General features: G+C 54.0%; 1 protein-coding gene across 4 annotated transcripts in view; it reads right to left on the reverse strand.

Moving 5' to 3' along the window:
• MYH9 (myosin heavy chain 9) overlaps positions 1 to 20,295 on the reverse strand; it is a 91,214-nt gene extending 70,919 nt beyond the window's left edge. Inside the window, exon 1 of one of the 4 annotated variants that reach the window (XM_023631247.2) lies at positions 20,141 to 20,295. The gene's annotated coding sequence lies outside the window, so the exon portion shown is untranslated. Of the gene's footprint in view, positions 1 to 4,555; positions 4,717 to 19,609; positions 19,776 to 20,140 lie in introns of those variants that run through there. The other 3 variants (XM_070253958.1, XM_070253960.1, XM_070253959.1) reach the window with 3 other exon arrangements.
• Between the last annotated feature and the right edge of the window lie 567 nt (positions 20,296 to 20,862).

Below are 20,862 nucleotides of genomic sequence, written 5' to 3' on the forward strand. Positions count from 1 at the left end.
AGGAATTTAGCACCAGAGTGCCAGAACCCACCCCCTTTGCCCATCCCTCCTCAGAGGCCATGGAGGGACTTCCCAGGACTCCTGAGAGTCCCAGGGAACACTGAGAAATGCTCACGTTTGCCTGACTGCAGGAGGCGGGGCCTGGGGTAATTTTGACTTTCCCCTGCACCCAAGAAACCCAGACCATCAAAAATGACACCAGAATTTTGTGCATAGATCCCCTCTTTCTATGTGTGTATGGCATATGAGACGCAGAAGCTGGAGATGAGGCTGGAGGAATAAATAAGCCCAGTAACTCGCCCAGCAGCTCAGCCAGGATCTTATCAGCCATAGTGAGCTATGTGGACTTTATTCTAGGGACAAGGGGAGGCCACCACAAGAGGTAGGAGGTGGGGGAGGGTGACATCATCGGATTTGTATTTTAAAGAGATCATCCTCCCTGACCTCACTCTAAGGTGGTGAGGTCAGCAGTTAGAAAGTACCATGGACTAGCCAGGAGGGGCTTCCAATCTGAGAGAGGGGAAAAGAGTTCCATGAGGAGGCTAGGGAGAAAGTGATTAACTGCCACAAGAGAGGGACAAATGAGGCAAGATTTCATCCTCTGATCTACTACCCCAAACAGCCAGGCTCAGGGAGAATCCTGGGAACCAATGCCCCACTGCGGTCTTTTCCTCCTAAGTGAGAAGCCAGCCAACATCTCAGGAACTCTCTGGCCAGTGTCCAAAGGGTCTTGGGCATAGATCTCATGCACCATGTGTCAGGCAGACCCAAGTGCCCAACTGGTTCTCCTCCACAAAGTACCACCCTTGTCCTCAGGGCCACAGATACATGGCTTTGGGCATAGAAACTACTTCTTGATGAATGAATCGATCAACTGGTCAATCAGGGCAGAAAGCAGTTAGAACTTGAAGACAATCCTGCGATTCAAGAACTCCGCCACGCAGAATGACAGCCCATGGCACCTGGAGAGCAAGATCCCCATGGCCTTCAGACCCCAGCCAACTCCTTCCACCACCGCCTCCCAACTCTCCTTCCAGCCCCATCTCTCTTGTCCTCTGAGACACAGGGGACAGAAACCAGAACCACTGCTTCTCTGCCTGTCTCACCGTGGTGCCTAGAACTCCTTGAAGCCAGGGACTGTCCCCTCATTCCTTACTCAGGTGCTGCCCAAGCCCAGGGTCTGCCTAGAGAGGGTCCTCAACCAACGCTTGTTGAAGTGAAGTGTTCAAATGCTCAGGTTTACCACTCACATCGTGCCTCCTGGGAACCTGGCTGTCCAAGAGAATAGCCTTCCAAAGGTAACCCTCCTCGCCACCCAGGTCTAATGTCCAGAGCAGGAGTGACGGAGGCACATGAGCAATAGGTTAAGCAGCTGCCACTCAATGGTAAGAGGCCACCGGCTGGATCTGCACTCAGTCATGCACACTGGACCCTCGACTTTGCTTTAATTGCTTCAATATTTGCACAGTGAGATCACACATGTGCCTCACCTACTCGGTAATAAGCTTGCACTCGGCTGCCCGGGAGAAACTGCAAAGAGGAGCAAGTCTTCTCAGATCTGGGGGCGTCACCCCCTCCCAAACTGCGAGGCGCTGATTATCCCCGCAGAAGCGCCCCCAGGTCTGACGAGGGTGACAGAACTGTTTGGCTGCCCTCCCGATGGGAACTGTGCACTGAACACGCCGACCCTGCCCTCTCGCAGACAGCATCTCCCCAGCTTCCCACACACCAGGGGCAACCTGAACCCTCGGATTCCTGCAGCGAAGCCGTTCCTTCCCTTCGGTTCTCTTGATAGGAGGGGTTTCCTCTCCCCAAGCATGCAAGTGCAGTTTGCTGAAATCCAACACAGAAAAACAACCATACTGAAGAGATCTAATTATACGGCCACTGTATCGATGGGTACACTGAGTACAGCATGCTGGTTTCCTGAGTCCACATCACGACAGCTGAGAAACCCAACTCGGGATCAGAAACGAAAGACGATTTTTGAAGACCACTCAGCCCAGAAGCCACCAGGTCTTCAGCAGCTTGTTGTTCCCTGAGTGATGTTTAAATAAAACAAAAAACAAAAGCCTCAATAGCGGAACCACTTCCACGGACAGCCATCCTGACCCCATTCTGGCTGAGCTGAGAGCTTGTTCAGGCCTTGATGGGTCCCAGTCACTGCTGGGTCCCCGTCGCCCAGCATATGCAGGTGCTGAATAAAACCTGATGAACTCAAGTAAGGGCGAAGGTTCCAGTCTCCCAAAGGGTCCAAACTCCAGGGATCAAGTCCAATGGACTCTTGACCACTCATTCTTAAAGCGCCAAACGTTAAGCCCAATAATCTTCCATTTTATTTTCCAAACATAAGCGACTCTCATGTGGCTCATTTCCCCTTTCGGAGGCAAGGCAGCAAAGGCCTCCGAATGGGCCAAGGCTTCTCTGTGGCCATCCAGGATCCTCTCACCCACCCTTCCAGCCAAGTCTGACGTCCACTAATCTTCTTTAGTGTTTCGAAGAGACACGTGACTGGCCAGGGGTCAACAACAATCTTCCTGGATTGATCAAAAGGTCATTTGAGTCAACTCTGATAATAAGCTTCATCCCTGAAAGGAGAGAGACCTTCCAAATGGTGATAACTTATTCATGACCTTTACAGAAGGCAGATTAGAAAGACCCAGACTCAGGAGGCAGCCAGACTGGCCGTGGAATTCCAGACCCATCACTAATGAACAGAACAAACTGTGCCAGGCTGACTTGGCCCCTGGGCCTCAGTTTCTCCATATGTAAAATGGAGGTACCACCAGCTAACCCCCAGGACAGCTGGGCGAGCAGCGCAGCCCCCAGCAGTCTAGCTGATGGCCCGTGTCTACAATGTAGTCAGAGCACTGCTCAACTCACAGAACTATTGTGAGGATCAAAATGAGCTAACGGGGGCAGAACCGTGCTTGGTGGTACCCCGGGCCAGTCAGCTCCCCTCCCCCACCATCTTTGCCTCTTCTCTCAAGAAGTCTGTGTCGCCACTGAGCTCATAATGAGTCAGTCACAAGCGCTGCCCTCACACAACCCACTTCAGGGGTTTGAAGTCACATCCTGCCCAGCCTAACTTAACATGATTTATTCCACCCCAGGAATGCAGCTCATTTCCCAAAATTTTGTAAAGAACTTTAAAGAGTTTGATCTTGCAAGGGGCTCCGTTTACAGGCTCAGCGGGAGTGGTGGGGGAGACCCAGCTCAGCTCAGATGCGTAGGGGGAACCACACAATCAGGCTGAAAGAGGCCCCCCAGAGCAGCCCATTCTGAGGGTGCCAACATTCTTTTCTATCTCAAGCCACAGTAAAAGAAAAAAAAAATTTAAAAACTTTTAACACAAATACACTCAAACATCAAACAAAATCTTCATGAAATGACATATACATGCATGCTATGCACTCTGATGTTTTCCATTTGAATCCATTTTATTTCATTTCTAAAAATTCTGGTTGCCACCTACTACAGTCATTTCACAACCCACCAATAAGTCTGAACTGACAGTATGAGAAACACCCATTTGACTCAACCGTCACTGGGTAAGCAAGGCTCAGAGCACTCCAGCAACTTGCCCAAGATCACACAGCGAGTTAGGCCAAGCAGAAGCTCAAGTCCAAAACCAAAGCAAGGTTCTATGGGGGATCAAACCTCAGGTAGGTAAGACCTGGGTAGCAAGCCAGTCACCTACTCCCCTGCTCCCCACCCTCCCCCATAAAAGAGAGACCCAGAGGCTCTGGGAGGTGAGGCAACCTGTCTGGATACGGGGGGCTTCAGAAGGATCCTTTGAGGACCAGTGTCCAAGTAGAAGACCAAAGGACAGACGGAAGAGCCCAGTTTCCTCAGGATCCAGAATAACAGATCGAACCCGCTAAAACCAAACATCACCACACAAAGCTGCAGCCCAGCCCCACACTGAAGAGACGCCCGGAAGGGATGCGATATCAAAGCTTCCTATAAGAAAGACCGCATGAGAGAGGAAGGCCACTGTCCTGCGAGATGAGATCAGGGAAGCGGCGCTCCACACACATATGTGTATCCCGGGGCGGCATAACCCAACCCTACGATGATCAGACCCTCCTGCCTGGTAATAGCCTGACTGCACGTACATACATGTACACATGCACGTGTGCACACACACGCTCTATAAACAGGAAACCCGAAGTTCCCATCTCTCTAGACCAGTGGTTAACACTTCCAGCCATTAAGGACCCTGTGAGAATCGGCTGAAGACTGTGAGCCCTGGCACACCATCTCAGGGGGCTCATAGAGACCCTCAAGTGCAGCCCATGGACTTTCACAAGCTCAAAGGCAAAGGGGCCCTGGAGCGGCTCCTTCCCCACGAGGGCAACGTGAGAGGATGTTCTTCCTCCCTCACCCTGCAGAGGTCTAGGAGCACGGCTGCAGGCAGCAGGCCCAGCAGCAAGAGGCTGCGCGGGAAGGGGAGGATTCGGGATGGCGAGGGCAGGAGGCTGCTGCTCTGGATCACCCTGGACTGTGGGAACGAGAAATCCAAAACTGAACAGCCAACTGCCTCTCCTCCTACCTTTTCACCTCTCAGGCCTGTTCTCCACTGAGCCAGCCCTGGGCACACGGGCTGCAGCAGGGCAGAACCGAGCTCTCCAGAGAAGCCAGCATGGACAAGCAGCATCCCAGCACCTTTGGCCTCCCTGGAGAAAATGACCCAAATACGAGGCACAGAGTGAGGATAAAACCCACTTATTCCACGCTTTATAGAAAAATTAAATTTTTCCTAGAGCAGGTTGTGGCAGCACCCTCGTCTGCAAGGCTGGCCAGCCCACTGTCCTTGAGCAGGGAGCCTGGCCACAGGGATGACCTCACCACGTCTTTCACCAGAAACCTGGCTGCGGCTTATTTTACCCCCCGCCAGGCATCGCTCCTTTGCCAGAGCTGGTCTGGTTCCACAGAGGCCAAGGCTGAAGCTGCACGTGAGAGAAGGGAGCGGCCCGGCCCCAGAGAGCTGCCAGGTTCCGGCCACACCACCCTAACCTGGGGCCGAGCCCCGCTCCAACCCCAGAGACATGTGTGCACACGCATGGACACGTGCACACACTGCCATGTAGACGGACATGTGCACACTGGCATGTATACAGACGTGCACATACAGGCATGTGCATACACAGACACGTATATACAGCCGTGCAGGCATGGACATGTATACACAGACGTGCACACACAGGCTTGTACACACATGAACACACGCACACATGGATGGGCACATGAACAGACATGGGCACACACACTCCCCAGAGGATACTCCGGAGTCAGGCCACCCTGGCTATGAGCGCTGGAGTCTCCACTCCCTGCGTGAGGGAACCTGGGAACATCCCTAAGCTTTCTGAGCCTCCCTCCTCATCAGCATAACAGGAATCGCAAAGCCCACCTCAGAGAACAGTGCAGACAATTAGATGATAACCACTAACACTTAGTTCTGGGTGCTTTTCACAGGAGGCCTCACTAGCCCACTCAACCCTGTGGGGAGGCTCCACTGGTGGCCTGTTCTGCAGATGAGGAAACTGAAGTGCAGAATGCTTAAGCCACTTGCCCAAGAGCACACGGGCAGCAGCCGTTGGTGTCTCGTACCCTAGACGTCTCACTTTAACCAGCTGCGGCCTCTGAGCATGCCGTGAGACAGCAAATGCACAGAGCATCCAGCAAGGTTCGTAGGAGGACCTGGTCAACAGCAGGGAGAGATGGTCAGGAAGAAGAAAGATGAGACTGACCCATGGTCTTCCCTATTACCCAGAACCAGCTGACTCGGGATTTCTCTTCCAAACTCCTTCTAACCTGAGTTCTCTTAGATAAGAGCATTGGGAAGGGTGGGGGCATTTATCTCCCCACCCCTCCCAGCTGTCCCCAGCAATCCCGCCGATGAGGCAGGAATTAATGCGCCTGTAGTCGTGGTGACTCTTGACCACAACCAATTTGGAATGTCCCAGGTCCAGGGCACAAAGCCCCAGAAGAGCCTTGAGTCCTGCCCCAGCCCCTGATCTTAGCTCAGGTCCACAATGGAGTATCACATTCCTCAGATTCTTGTCTGAAAGCCAGAAGGGGGGAGGGCGAGAGTCCACTATTTCAACCTAAGGATCATTAAAGCCTGGGACTTGTTTTAAAGGGGAAGAGAGCCATCCTTTTGCAGGCTCTCTTTAATACGCTGGTCTGCCCCAGGTGTGTGATACTGGCGAGCTCTGAACACACAAAGGCTTTTACAACTGCAACAGCCCTGGCCCAATGTCCCCACTTTGAAGACACCAAGGCTCCAAGGACTAAAGCTAGTAATTGGCAGGGACGGCCGCTGCCAGATCTTCAGCCTCTGCCTCAGAGGCCACTGTCTGTTCCTTCCTGTCAGACCCGAGGTTTAAAGTGCTAGTCAGAGAGTCAGCAGCGCTAACTGCAGGTAGGCTTGGAAGAAGGCGTGGAGACAGTCGGAGACGAGAAGTCACAGTACTGATGGGGACTTGTGAACTCCACAGTGCTCAGTGACGAGTAATTAATCCCATAATAAGGCATTTTTCATGAGCACTTGGCGAGACACAGCCACCTCCTCCTCACCCTGGCAAAGGCAGGAACAGTTGGTGGGCGGCCGGCCCAGCTCTGGGCAGAAGGCAGGCTGAGAACAGCACGCCGGTGGGCGAGGAGGTGGCCAGGAGGAGGCGGCTCTGGAAGGCTGAGGGAGAAGAGTGAACGTTTCCTGCAGGAACCAGGCAGCCCAGAACTCACACTCCCGGTCACCCACCCCCACCCACAGTCCAGGGATGGAACGGGAGGGCTGCATCTTACGCCTGGCCCGATAAGCCAGCGGGGCACTGGACCTCAACCATCACTGCTTTAAGGCTGCATGCAAAAGCACGCAAGTCTACACACCCCCAACTTCTCAGACATTATCCCCAGGATGGGTTAAGTGGGATGAGACAGAGAGGCAACGGAAGCAGATACGAAAAATAATCGGCCTGAAAATTAGAGAAGCGGAGAGAGGAGCTGAGATCTCTCGCTCACTACCTGGGGCTGGTCACGCAGGTTCTTTGAGTCTCGATCTTCCCAGCTATAAGATGGGGACATCAGCACTGCCACCCTCCTGGGATTGAGACACTTTGACTGCAATAACCTGAGTGTGACTTCAAATTTTACAGTAATAGAAAAAATAGATTAAAATAGGTTTTTAAAAATAGATAATCTACTATAAAATAGATTATTAAAATAGACGTATTTATACAGTCATGTGCCACATAACGACATTTTGGTCAACGACGGACCGCACAGACAACGGTGGTCCCATAAGATCAGCACCACGCAGCCTGGATGCAGAGTAGGCCATTCCATCTGGGTGTGTGTGAGTGCACTCGGTGATGCTCCCCCAGCAACACCATCGCCTAACGATGCATTTTTCAGAACCTGCCCTCGTCGTAAAACGACACAGGACTGGAATAGGGAGCCTGGCACTGTGCTGAACAAACTGTGTATAAATAAAACCGATAAACCATAAAGCTAAACTTGATGGAGCACCCAAATCCTCTGGGGTAGTTCTCATTTTCCTCATTCCACAAACAAGGAAAACAGGCACAGAAAGGTTGCGTAACTCACCCAAGGTCAAAGAGCCAGCCCGTGGCAGAACCAGGATTAGGACAGGGCTGCCTCCAGAGCCCCTGCCATTTACATAAGAACCAGACACACACAGCACAGTGGTTAAGCCTCAGAACCCAAAGAAATAAAGCATCCTACCCAGGTCACACAGAGCTATGGGACGGTGCCTGCTGAACCAGGGTCTGCCCGACCGACACTCAGGAGCGACACTATGACCCGTTTCCGAAGCTTCACTAAGTGCCTACCATGGGCAAGGTTCCAGAGGCAGCACCTCCAACAGGGACGGTGGGGCCAGCAAGCAGGCCAGTGCAGAGAAGCACCGAGACATCCCCCGGCAATGGGAGTTTAAGTTGACAGCCCAGCACCAGTCTTGTACAAGTGTTACTGCTTGCTTGTGTAAAAACAGTGTTTACGGCTCATCAGAGGGGAAAAGCCGCCTCCAAGAACACTCGGTCCACAAGGACTGGGCGGGGGGTGCGATCGCCCCTGTGAGGAAGACAGAGGGACTCGAAACTAAAGTGACTAAAGTGCCTGGATCAGAAGGGGACCTGGGGAGCAGAGAGGATGAAGGCGGGACGGAAGGGAAAGGCGCTCTGATGAAGCAAGAGCAGGCGGGGGGCAGGAGAGGGCATGGAACGGACATTTCGTGGGGATCCACCATGAACCAGACACTGTGCTGAGTGCCTTCCAAGCTTCAGCTACCCAAAGGACACCAGGAGATGGGTTCTATTAGCCGTTATTTTACAGACAAGGAAATGGGATCAAAGCTGTTAAAGGAAAACCGAGAAAGTAGAGAAAAGCCCGGGAGGGCTCGTCCCTCACACCTGGAGGAACCCGTAGCCAGTCCCTGGAGTGGACGGGCCTCTGCTGACGCACACGCTCTGCTCCCTTCTCTGTTATGGGCCGAACTGTGTCCCCAAAATTCACACATTGAAGCCTTAACCCTCAGGACCTCAGATGTCACTATATTTGGAGACAGGGCCTTTAAAGAGGTAAATAACTTAAAACGACACATTAGGGTGGGCCCTGATCCAGTAAGACTGGTGTCCTCATAGGGGGAGGAAGATTAGATGGCAGGGATGCCCATGTACAGAGGACGAACCAGCGCAGCGCAGAGGGAGCAGGAGGGCGGCCATCTGCAAGCCCAGGAGAGAGACCCTGCCCGCACCTTGATCTTGGACTTGCAGCCTCCAGAACCGTGAGAAGTAAATTTCTGTGGTTTAGGCCCCCCAGGCTGCAGGACCCGATACAGGCCTCACCTGGCCGTCGTTGTCCACAGCACGGACCACCAGCCCCACCCGTGAGCTTGTCTGCCCGCCTGCTGTCTGGGTCTCCCACCAGAACGTGCACTGCAAGGACTGTGTCTGCTTTATGCAATCACGTAACCCCAGCACCTCCGGGTCCCCAGCGCAGAGCCAACAGTTGATACCTATTTCATGAACACACAAACTCAGTGAAAATGGGATGGAAACCCAGCGGCTGCTTCCAGAGGCACCCACGCCAAGGCCTCCTTCTGCTTTATCTAATTCCCTCTTCTGCACCCACCTCTCCCACCTCCAGTGTAAGAAATGGTACATAATTCAAAATAAATTCAAAGATAATCCCCAGCCTATAATCACCACCAAACAGTAGTGTAAACAAGGTGACAGGAGATACACAGAAAACAAACACATAGGACCCTGCCTCAACCACAAGGAACATTCTATTAAAATCTACTAAGCGCTGAAATCCCCGTGTTTAGCCTTATTACCAATTTTAAGTCAATTTGGAAAGAACACAGCTAGGTTAAGGTTTAGAGTTGGCTTTTGGTTTTTTGAGCGTGTGTTCAATGGGGCACTGAGGAGCACGACAGAGCTCTCCTAGCCACACCTCAGCCCTGAGCAGCCTGGTACTCACCCCAATCCCCACTGCAGGCTGGAGAGGGGACTCGAGGAGGTCAATAAACCTGAAACCCGGGCAGGACCTTCCGTGGAAGCGTCCCAGTGACCAGGTCTAGGGCCCACCCCCCAGCCCTCTCATTCCCTCGGTGGGTGAGAACAAGCGACTTCTCTCCTGCTCTCTAGGAAGACAGTGGGATTCAGGTCGGGCTCCCTTAAGGCCGGAGCTGAGGCTGGGGGGACAGGGACAGTGGCGGGCTGGAAAGAGGAAAGAACATGAGCAAGGGAGCCATGGATCCGGAATGAAAGAAAACTCCGGAACAAAGATATTGCATTCCAGTTGCTGGACCCTTGATCGCCCCTCTTCTCCCCTCATGCCCAGCCCAGCTCACCCCCAAATAACTCCCTTACTAATGTTGTAAACGTCCATCTGCTCAAAAGGACTCAGCCCCTAGGATTCTGAAACTTCCTCTTTACAACCAAACTAAACTGTTGCAACTTGTTGCTACAATTTAGTACCTTGCCCCGGAGGCAGGAGCCACAGCAGAACAAGCCTTTGCCAGGGACTTGGGACGTTTCAGAGACTACCCCACCCCTGCTGCCCACCCCCCCCCCCCCCCCCCCCCCCCCCCCCCGCTAGCTGCCTCCATGCTCGCTCACAGAGGGGTCTCTCTCAGTAGGGCCGGGGGCTATTTCCCCAGCCTCCCTGTGGACAAGGTCCCTCGGAGCCTTGACCCCTCACTTCCAGCATATTTTCTGGCCCAGGCCTCAAAACTGCAAAAACCACTGGGGTGGGGAGGTAAGGGAGGTCTTCCTCCAATGAACCCAGAAAGATCTCCCAGGTCCATGTTCCTAAGCTTTCTCACCACTGATGACAAAGTGGTTTTTACCTGTTTTCCATCTACTCAAATTGGGTGTCTGAGCTGCCACTTTCTCCTGGGCTGACCTCTCTCACAACTCCAACGTGAAGGGATTTTTCTCTGGGTTTGGACTGTGAGCCCCTGGAGGGCAGGGCCTGTGACATCTCACTCATCTACACCCTAAGCACCTAGCAGTTTCTGCCCTAGAGCAGATACCCAGTATATTCTTGCTGAATGAACGAATTTCCAAAGGAGTCAATAAAACCCATGGAACTTTCTGGCAATAGAAATAATAGTTCTTCCTCTCCATGGACCATAACACAGCCATTAAAATAATAAATGTGAAGACTGTTGCAACAGAGGAAATTTTATATTATAGGACTGAGTAAGGCAGAACACACAACAGTGTCTGCTCTGCATACAATTTTGTAAAATAACGTGTGAATATGAACACAAAACCCAGAAAGATGCAAACGGGGGAGGGGCAAATCTGCTTCTTGTGAGCTTTGTTATTACATTGCTTGTGATATAAACAACCCCTCTCTCTTTTTTTTTCCACTTTAAAAAGGGAATCTATTCTAGACAATTATGTCTCTCTCAACACTCCATGAAAAGTCTCATCCCCAGGCCTTCAGCTGGGAACGGCGTGCTGAGCACAGAACCAGCGGCCCAGGCAGAATTCCCAGCAGCCAGCCAGGGGTTAAGGAGCTGGGTGGAATCCTGCACTCCCACATTTCCCAGGAAATGGCCCAGGGAAGTGGACCTTAATGGACCACTCGGGCTTTGTAAGGGGCTGCGAGAGGGGGCTGCAGCTACTAAGGAGAGGCAACCTTTTACCAGCTTGGGCTGACTCACAGGGCCTTGGCTCCCTGAATTACCCATGAACAGAGCTCCACCCAAGCCTGAGCAACTGAACAAGGTCCCAGCCCTGCTCCCTGGACATGCCATGCCATATCCCTGCCTTGCAGTCAGCTCGGACGCCGCCCCCTCCAGGAAGCCTTCTCAGAGCCCCCTGTATCCCCAGCACTCTGTATCTGGCAAGAAACCATCAGTTCTTAGAAACAGGGGCCCCGCTTCCTTCACCTCCATATTCCCAGCACCCAGCCCAGTGCCCAGCACATAGAGTAAGCTCTCAGGAGTGGCTACTGAATGACGATGGACAGATGGACAAACAAAGGAAGGAAGGAAAACACGTTTGCAGGTGGGCTGACCTCAAGAAGAGCACACTGGTCAAGACGGCAGTGGGCCCTGTGGCTGGCTCCCCAGTGACGCCCAGCCAGGGCCCAGCCAACAGCAGTTAGAAACAGCAGCTCAGATTTACGCTGCCCCGCCACAGGCTTTTCACCTGCCCTCCCTCAGGACCAACCACACACATCTGAAAAATGGCCAGTTGAGGTTAAAGGTGAAGTCAGTAGCCAAGCCAACACCATCGAACTGGCAACCTCGCTCTGAGCAGCCAGCCGCACCATGGAACGGAGGCCCCACTCTGGCCGGCCCAGAGCTCGGCTCCTGTCGGTAACTCTCGGCCGCTGCCGAGGGAGGAGGCCTCGGGGACCAGCCAAGCCCTCACCGTCAACTGAGGAAAGGCAAGCCGAGGAGTGAAGGGCACTGACAAGGTCACACGGGGGGCTAGTGTCACAGCGCCCAAGTTTGAGTCCCTGCTCAGTCTCATCTGTAAAACGAAGCTGATTTTCTAGCTCACAGGAATGAGTAAGACTCAAATGAGACAATTCATGGAAAGGCACAGTGCCTGGCTCATGGCAAGTGCTCAACAAAATCTTACTATTATTAGCAGAGCTGGGACTTCAACCCAGACACCCTGATTCGAGGCCAATGGCCTGGCCCGAAGCCTCTTCCTTCCTTGCCCACCTTCCCCGTCTTCCTTCCTCCTCCCAGGCGACTCTAGCCTGCAGGAAGCTGGCTCAAGATGCTCAGAATCCCCAGGTGCTCAGGGTGGCATGGGCCTGCCTATGTGGCAAGTCTCTCTCTCAGTGTCCCAGCTCGCTATTCAAGGGTAGGGCTCCCGAGGACAGGGAGGGGCTCTCTGTCCTCCATCCCCACTGAAGCCCCAGCAAGCCCTGCACCGTGCAGGCCATGCAGCAGGAGCCCAAGGAGTCTTCGATGATTGACTCGTCAATACCCTTACGCCCAATAGTTGGCTCTTAAATATTAAAAAATAGACAAAAACCTTAACGTGGCTTCCTGCCCCACCTTTCTCACCCCAGAGAGTTCCAGACAAGTACCTAGGATCTGTGTTTTGTAAAATGGAGAGATCACTAAGGGGCATTCTGAAGCCCTGGCTGCCTGGGCCTCCACGTCCCCAGGCTTACAGTGACACCTAAAGCCACTGGGGCAACAAGGACGAGGAGCGGATTCTGCACCAGGCACCGGGTAAGAAGCTGGGATCAAGAGAGGGGCTCCTGCCTCTGACCTCCGGGTCCTCACAGTGCAGTGGAGTCGAAAATCATCCCCCGTCATTCCAGCCCAGTTAGAGTAAGGCACCCAAAAGGTTCCAAATGCCTCATCTTTCTGTTTATCAGACAGGAAGCTGCCTTCTCCAGCCCACTGACTTAACGCAAACACAGGAAACACGGCGGCTTTGAACACATACCACTCTAAACAGAGGTGCCCCTACTGCTCTGGAACAGCCTTTGCTTAAACACTTACACCAGCTCAGAACAGCGTAACAAGCCGAACTGTACTGTGTGGTGGGAAGGATGCAAAGGTTCCAGGCCTTGACAACCTCAGCATCCAAGCCCAGGAAATTTGGCAGGTTCCTCACTCATCGCAGCCACCACCCCTTGTTATCAAGGAGCAGGTTTGTGGGACAAATTTAAAATCCTGAACATGTACTTCCCACCACCTGAGGACAGAGGATGTTGATGCTAATGTGAAAAAAGGACAAAGAGGAAGCAGAGGAGAACTGGACCACTCTACAAATATTTATAATCCTCACAACAAGCCTAAGAAGCAGGCAAGTCCAGGTTGCAGATGGGGAAACCGAGGCTCCGGTTAGTAGGAGCGAAAGCGAGGATCTGGTCCCAGCTTCGCCTGACCCCAAAGCCCTTGTTTTGTTCCCTCCACCGTCAGTTTCATATTGAAAATATAACAAATCAATCACCCAAGACATTAAAGGACTTAAAATTACTAGAAATCAGGACTGGCCACAGGACAGAGGAAAGCCAGTGCGGCTCTCTGAACGGGGCCCCTGCTGCCTGGCACCACCCCATGTGAAATATCGATTTTTGAGCTGTGGGAACTTTCGGCCCAAGCGGCCCTGTCCAACTGGAAGAAGTTCAGAGAAACCCCAAACACTTCCCACCCCGTTTCTTAACCCTGGTGTTCCTCCCCCACCAAAAAAGAGCAAGATTCAGGGTGTGGGAGAATAGGCTCTTGAGGAAAGATGAAAGGAGCTGAGTACGTGTTGCTTGGCTCAACAGTGCAGAAAGCGAGGAAGGGGCCTCAGTTCACAAACACTGAGTACGTGTTGCCTGGCTCAACAGTGCAGAAAGCGAGGAAGGGGCCTCAGTTCACAAACACTTAAATGAGGCCATGTGACTTTGAGAGAGGCACTGGGGTTGAGTGAGACCGGGGGCAAAGCCTTCTGCCACCAACCCACAGAATGAGCTTGGGCAAATCACCCCTTTTCTAACTAGGGGGGAGCAATCAAATTGTCCCTGAGAGGCTTTGCAGCGCAGGCATTCTATACTACTAAGCGAATTCAGTAGACACGATTGTACTGTTGCTGATTTTTCTTTTAAGCAGGGCATCATTTAGAGTTAAAATGAAAGGAAAAGAAAACCTAAGATGAAGGTTCCCAAAATGTAAATGTCATGGAGGAGAGAGAGGAACCTCCCCCAGGGGTCCCTTGTTCCTCTGGGTGGTACTAAGGGCCACAGAGACCAGACACCTCTGTCTGAGAGGCACCAGGGAAGCGACCTTAAGGTGGGGGAGGGGCAGCCACACCTTCAACTTCCCTACAGGCCGCAACCCAACCTGCCCCACCTGCGCTGGCAGGAAGCCACACCCTTCACTGGCAACTTCCAGAAGGCCCCGCAAAGCTCCCCCCAGCCCCAGTGGGAGGGCTCCTGGTGAGGAGCCAGAGGGGCTGGAGATGAAGAGAGGTGCTGAAGGCACAGGCTAGGGGGAAACTCCCAAGATGGCCTCGCCCTCAGCCAAAGGCCAGCTACGAGCCTTTTCTGGGCCCACCTGCCCAGGCCCAGCTGTGCTGTGTCCCATCCCGGGTGCTGAATCACCTCAGGCTTGAGGAGCGAGTCAGCAGAATGGGGGCCTGAGAAATTCCACCAGGAGCCTGCCTAAGTTACTTTTTAAAGAGACACACATCAGATGCAAGAGGACAGCTCCCTCCTGCTTCCCAACTATTCGGTGCCATCAAAGCACAAGGGGTAGGTGGGGTAGAGGAGGCAGACACAGGCTGGCATCCAGCCCTCAAACCATCCCCATGTGGTAGCAGGCCCGTTTTAGACCCAGGCTCATTTTGTGTGCTCTGGTGTGACTCATGCCATTCCTTCAGGAGGCCCGGAGGCTGCCTGGCAGGGACTCGGGCCTGCCTGAGAGCCTGAAGTGAAGGGGTCTCCCACCAGCTTAACCACAGAGAAGAGCCACCTCAGCGGGGAGCAGAGCTGGCGGCTTCTCCAGCACCCAGATCGTGCAAGGCTATGATGGTCCTCCCTGGGGAGGGGATCAGGGCCCTCCAATTCAAAACACCCTTCTGATTACATTTTCTCAAGAATTTCGGCTTTTCCACTAATATTAATACATAAAAACCACAGGCCAGATGCCTGAGGGACAGCTGGGGATGGAGCAGGAAGGGGGGCACACTAGTGGTTCAATGACCCCAAGTTTAAAAAAGAGGACCCAAGAGAAGAAAGGCCTGGTTTAGCCTTCTGGTCAGGGGGGGGCTCCCCAGGAAACGCCATCGTATGATTTGGAGCCAGGGGGATTGTGGGAAACCTGGCAAAAGGGAATCCCAAAATACTTTCCAGACACATCCTGCGGCTTCCTTTTCTCATACAGCAAAGAAAAAGCAATCATCTACCATTTTCCAGAATACAAGGGAGTAGACCAGAGCAGACATTTGTTTAAGGGGTTACTCTGATGATAATATGATGTCATGGAGAAGAAACCAACCCAAATGTTCCAACCAAAAGAGCAAGTCAGTCCATTTTACGCTCCTGCCTCCTTCCTTGCACACAGTAAGCACTCAATACGAAATCTGGAATCTGGAGCAATGCATTCTACAATTGAGACCTACAAGATTGGCCAGATGACTTATTTTTATAGATAATAAAACTAAGAAAATTTAAAATTTTTTTATTATTTAAGGGCAACACATGCAAAAAAGCATTTAGCGAAAAGTAACGCTCAGCCCCCACTCCTGCTTCCTGGGCCCCTTCTAGAGGCAACCACCATTCCCAGGGTCTCAGCATCTTTCCACACACAGAGCCGAGCTGACATACCAGCATTCATACAAAAGGGAGCACCACATATACTACTTGGCAGCTGGTTTTTTCCCTTACAATATATCTTGGAGAGCATGCCCTATCAGGACATATAGATCAGCCTCATTTTTGTAAGGGCTACAAAGATTCCCAATGTACCACTGTGCCATGATTGATCTGACCCTTTTGATGGATGGTTATCTTGTTTCCTGTCTTTCTCTATGACAATGCTGCCAAGAATATCCTCGGACATTTCCTTCTGCACATCTGAGTTTATCTGCGGGGTGAATTCCTAGAAATCAGTCAGAAGGACTCTGCTTTGACAGGCACCACCAAACTGCCTTCTAAAAAGAGACTTGTTACAACTGATACTCCCATCAGTAGGATCTGAGAGTGCCTAAGAAACTGCGGCATCTACCAAAATCAAACATTCCCCAGCCAGAGCCAGAGCTGGAAGCCATGGCTCCAGCCACTCAAGTCCAGCGTTCTTTCCACGTCACCCCTTGGCCATCTCCTAGATCACAGGAAACCACGTTTTGGAACTAAAACTGCAGTTAGTTTGTGCACCTTCTGCCCGGGCCAGGGCCCTCAAACGAGCCTTCTCAGCACAAGCTCACTGCTAAGAGCATCCAAAGCATCAGCAGACGGGCCCCAGAACTACTGTGTTGTTACCACTTGGGCTTCACAGCCCACGAGCACTGCACACCCACAAACACCCCTTTTTAGAAGTAGAAAGAGCACTGAGCCAGGAGCTGGGAAAACCATCTACCCCCTTCCCCTGCTTCGCCACCTGACAACCCAGGGAGTTAACGCTGATAGTTTATATAATTTTTTTTTTTTTGAGGAAGATTAGCCCTGAGCTAACATCTGCTGCCAATCCTCCTCTTTTTGCGGAAGAAGCCTGGCCCTGAGCTAACATCCGTGCCCATCTTCCTCTACTTTCTATGTGGGACGCCTACCACAGCATGGCTTGCCAAGCGGTGCCATGTCCACACCCGGCATCTGAAGCAGCGAACCTCGAGCCGCCAAAGCAGAACGCGTGCACTTAACCGCTGCACCACTGGGCCAGCCCTATATAATTTTCTTAAAACTTATATAGCCATCATCCAGCAGGCCCTTCCCAGACCTTCTTTCTTTTAGTTCTCACATCTAACCTTGCAGGGTAGGTACCCTGATTCCCATATTACAGATGAGCACACTGAGGCTGGGAGGTTACGTGGCTTTCCTAAGGTCATAAAGCTTAGTAAGTGGCATAGTCAGGCTTTGAACTCTGCCTAGCTCCTAAGCTCACACCCCATTATTCCCATCTCTAAGAATGGGATTCTGTAGATCACAGAGCACCGCTTCCCAGGGAGCAGCCAGGGCTCCACTCTGTTGTCACCACAGGACTCGAGCTCAGGGGCTCAGCACACCAAGGGTTAAGGCTGAGAGGCAGGGACTCTCTCGGGCTGCACAAAGGGAAAATGCACTTCCTGCCCCTGCGGGCAGAGATGCTGTTTTATGCTCAGCAAATTAGGACGTTTGTTTAATTAAGACGACACACAGATTTTTGTTACTCTAAATATTTTTGGAACATGATGCTTGGGAGGAAGCTGTCAAGGCATGGATTTTATCTTTCCTTTGCTTCGGGTATCTCTTTCTCCCCCTCCAAGAGAAGGGTAAGGCCAGGCTCAGAGGAAAACAACAGCCAACTCCTCCTCTCCTTTTGAAATAAAGATGTCAAGCTGGTAAGGGCTGTCTTAAGTACTTTATTGAAGGATTAGCTAGAAGAGGAAGTGAAGAAAGCCCAGCTCGCAGGGCTTCTAGCAATAACCTACCAGGCTACGTAACAATGCTGCATTTTTTGAGTGTGCTTTTCTCCTTTTAAAAGCTGACAGATCCTTGTTTTGTTTTTCTCTGGAGCAAGAACAGGCAAAAGGCAGGCTGTGATTAACATGCGTCCTTCAGCCTGCCAGACGGAAGTTGTCCCATCTTCAACCCTTAGGTTAAAAAGTTTAAAAATAAAAAACAGAAAACCAGGGCCCTGACCCTCTCTTTCCTCTCCCCTTATGTGCACTTTGGACAAGCAGCCCCCCAGAATGCACCTCTCCGGCTGCCCTTCCCCAAACAGAGCCTGCCAATCCGGGCACCTGGACCTGCCCACAGGCACTGCCAGGACTTGCTGAATGTGGCAAAGAGCTTTCCGGCGTCACTCCGCAGCCACCTGGGGGGCACAGCGGCTCTCAAATTACACTGAGCAATCTCTTTGACGCTTTTAATTACCCTTCAGTTAACCACTAAATGAGTCCTCACTTTCCGACACTGAATGCTTGCCTCAGTTTGCCAAACCTGCACTGTGCTCCTTCCTGGAGGCAGCTTCCCTCCTCGCCCCAGACACAAGGGGCCCCTCTCGGAATTCCTCGAGTCCTTTGTCTGTGGCATGCTTGGGACACTCATCACAGGCTGCCATTGTATTTCAGTCATTCGGCCACTAATTTCCCCTTGAGGACTGTGAACTCCCCTCCTGGAGGAGGCCTCTGGGATCTCCCAAAAATGGGCTGGCTCCCTGCTCCAAATCCCCATGACTCACAGTACCTTTCTGGGGTCTCTGTCATCTTTGCCTCACATTAGAGTCATCTACAGATTTGTCTCAGCTCTGCCCTAGGTGCCAGAGGGCAGGGCCAGGACTTACTCAACCTGACAACCCCCCCCCCCCCCACTCCACCACCACCTGGCAGAGTCCCTGGCAAAGAGAAGCCAGTTAAATATTTGCTCGATTACACATCTGTGTCCCCTCCCCCCACCCCTAGCAGCCTTGTACATAAATTGACTAATATTAATCGAGTGTTTGTCTAAACAGGCCTTAAAGCAGCCTTCCTCCTTACCAAAAAGGGAATAAACCACCCAGCGAGTTTATCAGGCCAGGCTCCGACGGTGGAGTCACAAATGGCCACAGTGTTGCAGAAAGGAGCTAAGCCTCTCTTCCCCCTTCAACGTTACTCAACAGTTACTTTGAAATCCTGTTAAACGCAGGAAAGGATGCAGTGAACCAAGAAGTGGCTGGGCCTCTCAACTGTCCAGCCGAGAGGGCAGCTTGTCTCCAGGACCTGGGACTTCCCAGGAACCTTTTCCCCACACCGGCTGGGTGGAGCCGCAGACAGCAGCCACCCTGCCCCCACCTCAAGACAGCCAGGAACCTAGTCCTGGAGGATACTCCATTTCTGAACCTAGTCCTGGAGGGTACTCCGTTTCTGTTGGAGACAACAGGGGTCTCTGGAGGGACGGCAGCGGGGTGCAGTCTTGCCCTGGGCGTGGCCCCAGGACAGCATGGGGAGAGGACCCCTGCACAGGAAGTGGGGGGTGGGGGGGATAGAAAACCGGGGATGTGGCCCAGACAGGAACGATGCAACAGCCCAGTCCCGGTCCTAAAGGAGCGGAGCCCAGCTCCCCGGCCCCGGCCCGCTGGGTGGCCCGCAGGTGCGGCGGAATCAGGTGCGCGCGCGGGCCGCGCAGACGTCCGCGGACATTCCCGGGCCTCGCTCTCCCGGGAAGCAGAAGTCAAAAGACAAAGGTTGAGGGGCTGCGGGGGAGGGGGTCGTCTTGCCGGCCTCGCGGCCCGGGCCCCGCCGGGTCCCCCTTCCCCGTGCACCGGCCGCGCCTCTCCGCGTCCCCTCCGCCGCCCACCGCTCGCAGCCGGGTGAATGAGGAAGTCGGGAGCGCAGGGCGGAAACCGAGCCGAGCGCAATGTCTGCTGCAGGACCGTCCGACTCTGAGTCAGGACGCCCTGACAGCTGCCAAACGGTCCCCGCCTGCCCGTTACCTCCGTTTCAGAGACGCCCGGAAACTTCCAAAGGAGCCGCTGCCCCGAGCCCCCCACCTTACCCTCACCCGTTCGGCCGCGTCCACGGGACAGAGGCTCCCCGGAAGGGGTTAAAAAGTTTGCCCAACTTGGGCACTGGGCGAGGCGAGGGCGGGGCGCGCGCCCGGCAGCAGGGGGAGGTCGAGGCTCCGGGTGCCCCGCGGGGAGCGCGCCGGCCGAGGGCGGGGGGATGGAGGGTTTCCGGGGAGCGCCCGGCCCCGAAGCCTTCCTCCGCTCCCCGAGGCCCTGCTTCCCGCGGCACCGTCCCCGAGCGTCCGCGCGGGGGTCCCGGGGCGCCGAGGGAAGGATGCGGTGCCCCGGCCCGGGCCCGCCGCGTTCGCGCCCGCCCACGCTGCTCGCCGGCCGTGCGGAGGCCGAGAACCACACGCTGGCCTTCTCGCCCCAGACGCCGCGCGTCCCGTCGCCGCCGCCGCCACGCCCGCCCGCGCGCCCGCCTGCTCGGGGCGGGACCGGCCGGTGGGGCTCGCTCACCTGAACCTGGATCTGCCCCGGCGAACAGGCGCTGCTTCTCCCGAGAGGGCTTGCTCGAGCGCTCGAGCGACGGCGGAGTGGGGCGAGCGCGCGAGGCAGGAGCTGCAGCAGGTCAGCCTCGCTCAGGCTTCCGTGTCCTGCCCAGGAACCGCGGTGATCTGCGCGCCTCACCGCACCCAGCTCCGCTCCTCGCCGCCTTCCCGCCCCGCCCTCGAAGCCGCGCGCCCATTCCCAGCCCGGCGCCGGCTCCGGGGAGGAGCCAGGAGAGATGACCCCGCCCCCAGCTGTCTCATCCACTCCGGCCCGCGCCTCGTCTTGATGGACAGATCCATTGGCCTGTGGGAAGGGGGTGGGCGGAGCCTCTGGGGGCCAGAGGGGTGGGGATTTACCCTCCCCATCCGCCCCCACCTCCGCCCTCTCCACCTTCCCCCGCGCTGCCTAGGCGGGAGCCCCGCCCCCCAGGGCGGGCCCAACGAACAGCCAGGTTTCAGGAGGAGGATTGACATGGAGAGAGTCCAATCAGGAGGAGGAGGTTCTCGCGGAGGGCTCCGGGCCGGGCTTTTGGTGCACCGCCTGGGCCGGGGCGAGGCCGGGCGGGAGCAGACTGGGAAGGTCCGGGATCGACACCCCGCCCCGGGAGCTGTTTTCCTGTCCCACCCAAGTCATCCCAGAAGAACAGATATTAAGTACCATATATGGGAAAAGTGCTATTTTACATAATT

The sequence above is a fragment of the Equus caballus genome, chromosome 28, assembly GCF_041296265.1.
Source record: "Equus caballus isolate H_3958 breed thoroughbred chromosome 28, TB-T2T, whole genome shotgun sequence".
NCBI lineage: Eukaryota > Metazoa > Chordata > Mammalia > Perissodactyla > Equidae > Equus > Equus caballus.